A 4750-nucleotide genomic window follows, 5' to 3' on the forward strand; every position below is an offset into this window, starting at 1 on the left:
CACGGGTAGAGCTTCGGCTCGGGAATCATACTTCTCGGGATTCCGGGAGTGTGAAACTTCCTTCTTAACTTGGATATGACATCCGAGGCGTCGGGATGGCTTCGGGGGTGTACATGTAGAGGTTCGGCATAAAAAGGAGGAGAAATGAGCAAATAAGCCCGGAACCCTCGCATCCTATTTATAGGAGGCCGAAGCCTCGCCGTACGCGGTGCGTACGCCTCCGAAATCGTCACTGCATGCGTCATCCGAAGAACTCGAGTGTGAGGTGTGTCATGCTTTGTTGTACGCTGGGTGTACGCTAGTACGTTGGGCGAACTTCAGATATGTCTGCTGACTCCCCTTCGGATAATATTGGATATAATAAATAAATTTAAATATTAATATTAATTATTTAATAAACTTTGAAAATTCATATCTTCATCATACCAACTCCGTTTTTGACGTTCTTTATATCCACACGTAGGTGAGACTACGCTCTACAACTTTCATTTAGACTCTGTCGGCTAATTTTGAATTTATTTTTATTATTTATTTTTAGGAGGCCGGGACAGAAAAACTTCGTTATAAATTCATAACTTCTTCGTCCGACGTCCGTTCTCGCCTAAATTTTCATTGTTTCGCTACTAACAACGAGATCTTCGATTCTCGTTTAGATTGTTTCGGCTAAAAACCGCTTGATCTCAAATCGAGTATTCGGGCAGTATATTGTCATGTCGAAAATTCAGAAAATCATAACTTCCTCATACGAAGTCAGATTTGGGCGTTCTAGATATATTCGGAAACCTCATTTCAACTACTACATCATTATCCAAAGATATCGAGTTTATTTTACACTTAAATTTTTACGCTCATTTTATTGTTAGTTAATTATAGCGCATAATTAAGCAATTAAGCATGAAACAGATAATACTCAAATAATACGTTCTTATTATTTCAAATTGCGTTATAAAGGTTAACCTAGACTATTACATTGCTAAAACAAGCAAGCCCAGAAACACAAACGTTACATACAGCCTCGGTTATATTGAATTTAGGAAACTTTGAACAAACGGTTATGAAAAGTAAAGATGTTTGGTTTGTCGTATTCGGAGCACCCTGGTAATAATTTATTCCACATATATTTATTCTTTTTTACTTTATGATACTCAATTTTAAACCTTTATATATATATATATATATATATATATATATATATATGTGTGTGTGTGTGTGTGTGTGTGTGTGTGTGTTTTGTTTCTGGTGTCCATATGTTAAACATTTTAAACTAGAGTGGGATAAGGCTTCAAAGGCTTTGGAAGGAAATGTCAAGTTTAGTGAACTTGAGTGTGATGTGCAAAGTGTATTCTTCATTATTTTTTATAATTTAAACTAATATTATTTTATATAATTGTTTAGTAATCGATTATAATTTTTCAGGATATACAAGCAAGGTTTGGAGTAACTGGGTTCCGATTTGTTTTTGCATTTGGTCCAGATAATTGTGCAGCTCCCACCAGAGTAACCGAAAGAACTGCACATGCACTTGAATAGGCTGGCCTGTCTTCCCATGACAAAGACAAGGGTGTAAAATGGAGTTTTGAGTTGAGGATTGTATCTGAATAAGATTTTTTTTGACTTGTTATCGATATGAAACAATAATGACACCTTTAACCTTGGTATAAAAAAACTAATAAAGAATAATTTTAAATTCGATCCAAGAAACCAAAGTCGAATCTCCTGTATGTAATCCTTGGGACCCGAATTGTGTGGTAAACCCTTGCAGAATGAACCCGCTTTTCATAGAAGGGGGTAAAGAAGGGGGTAAAGAAGATAAGGAGGTGGAAAGGTTAAAAGAAGATGACACTCCCGAGATAATTATAGTTCATCATAGGAAGATGTCACGTTAACAAGAATTTTGTATTACTCCTTTGTATGTACTATAATTGGTATGGTTTTTTTTCTTTGCGTTATTCATATATAATGATCCATGTACAATTTCGATATCTTAGCTTTATGTTGTTTGTTTGATCGGATATAGTTGGGTTTAGCGACAACCTCAAAGAACTTTGTATGAGAAAATAAAATGTCAATAAAGGTGTTTATAAGGGGACGATTTGTGTGGTGAAATTATGTTTACAAAAGTTGGTGTGACTTAATGATGATATAATACAAAAATCTTGCAGGCTATAAAAAGTCCAAATTTATACTAGTAATCTTATGCCACATGTGTGTGTGTGTGTGTATATATATATATATATATATATATATAGATATAATATTTTATGAAGCAACTCTTTTTCCGCTCAAGAAAACATAATAAGTTCATTGGTTATTCGGTTTCAGTTTATCCTTCAATAAAGGCTCTATCTCTCGTAATTTCGCCTTTTGCTTTTGAAAACATAAAAGATTCAAAATTAAAAATACATAAGTCTATTGATTAAACCCTCTACTAGAAGTACTTACATTAGAAAAAATTAGAGTATTACTGGCTATAGTCGTCTCTGCTAAAAGTAGCGTATGGCGCCGCTAATAGTATTAGCGGCGACACGTCGTTGCTAAAACGTCGCTGCTGATGCTTTATCGCTGATAATCTAAATGTCGCCGCTAATTCGAGATGTCGTCGCTAAAGGCCTGTAGTCGCTGATAACCCGGTGTCGCCGCTAATAACCAATTGTCGACACTAAAGGCGTCGTTGGTATTGGTATTTTCTTTTTCACATTAAAATTGAAAAAAGAAACTATATAAAAAGTATAAAAACTGTTATGATATTAATTAAGCTCATCCCAAATCCTTCCATTCCAAAATATTAATCCCACATCCGTTTAAAATACTCATCCAATTATAACATTCTATATACAAAATATACGTTCCACATAAATTAGCGATTACCAAATTACACATATTTCATATAACACATTATAGCATTGTACTATAACTAACAATTACCAAACTACAAAATACCATTATAGCATTGTAGTTTCATAATCTAACAACTACCAAACTACACATATTGCATATAACACATTATAGCATTGTACTTTCATAAACTAACAATTACCAAACTACAAAATACCAATACATCAAACTATAACCAAACTAAAAATTACCAATATATAAACTATTATCAAACTAACAATTACCAATCTTTGAAACTATTACTAAATCAACAATTACCAACATTTGAAACAATTACCAAAATAAAATAGTTTTGTCACCTGTAATTGTGGCGGTGGTTGTGTCAGTGGTTGTCCTGATCGTACATCGACACAACCGTAGAAGGTTTACGCCTGATGCCTCTAATGTGGCCTCGTTGAAGACCCAATATTCTTTCAAAACAATTTTGTGTATCCTTTGGTGTTAAACCGTTGGCTTGTGAAGAAGCTTGAGTTTGTTGACTGATCTCAGGGAGTAAAGCATTCTGTATTTTCAAGAAATGATTAATATCCTAAAAATTAGATTATTAAATACCCCTTGACGATATAAGCACTTATATAAAAATAAAAATTAACCATGTACGTATTGTTGCTTGATTGCAGAACTACTAAATACCCCTTGACTATCAGTATTTGCCTTACAAAATGCTTTTATTCGAGTGATGTCCTATTTAACATTAAAAATTAGATTAATTATAATTTAAATATATTGTTAAATATATAATAACTTACTTCTTTGAAACATGCATTGTTATACGAGCATGATCCCCCCTCTATTTACAACTTGTTGTTGTGCACAGACTTCTTTACTTGACGCTGAACCCTTTAAAAATTCGGGCGTTTGAAAATGTTCGACTGTGTAACAACCCGAAATTTGTTCGTCGCCAAAACCCGTTCTACCCGGAAAAAGTCGCCGTTATCGGATTCGTTCCGATTTCTCTTTGGAATTTATTTGTATAATTTATATGTTTATTTTATCCTAATGAGTGTCTAAAGCACTCAGGAACTTATGTTATTCGCCCAAAATCATTATTTAATAAGTTTTAAAAATGTTCCCGTCGGGTGACGGAAACTCAATCGGGTGCGACCAAAAGCCGCGTTTAGCGTCGGTATCGGGTAGAATTCCACCGCGTGCAAATTTTGGGAACTATATAAACGAGTTTCAGCTTTCATTTGAAGCTTTTTCCTTCTCTCACTACTCTCTCTATAACCTCTCTCCAAAATCCAAAGATTTAGTGTCCAAAACTCAATTTTAAGGCTTCAAATCCTTAAGGTAACTCCCTAGCTTTAATCTATAGCATCTTTAGCCTTCAAATTCGAGACTTAATCATGAAATTGGACAATATATATGAGTTTACGGCCTAAGAAGATGCTTAGGCCGTAAACACCAAAAATGAAGGGTTTTGAGCCCTTAAACCCCTCCTTGAATAGTTTGGACTTTAGATATGGCTATGGGACTTCAAGATATGGACTCTAAACATGTAAAACATAATTTTTGTGATGTTTGAAGGAGTTTATGGCCAAGGAACATTCTTGGGCCGTAAACTCATATAATTAGGGTTTTCATGCCCTTAAACCCTTCCAAATCACCCCTATAGCTTAGATATGAATTATAGGACTTTGATTCTTGCATTTGGACACTTGAAACATTAATTTTGAGGGACTTAGATGAGTTTACAGCCAAGGAGAGTTCTTGGGCCGTAAACTCCACAAAACTTGGCATAAATCTCATTCTAAGGTGTTAGAAAGCCATCCAACACCACCAAAAGCCTTGGAATAAATCAAGGGACCAACCAAAAATACTTTGAGGGCCTAAAACACAACATTTGTGGGGTTTC

Source organism: Lactuca saligna, chromosome 9 (genome assembly GCF_052625555.1).
Source record: "Lactuca saligna cultivar CGN05327 chromosome 9, ASM5262555v1, whole genome shotgun sequence".
NCBI classification, from domain to species: Eukaryota; Viridiplantae; Streptophyta; class Magnoliopsida; order Asterales; family Asteraceae; genus Lactuca; species Lactuca saligna.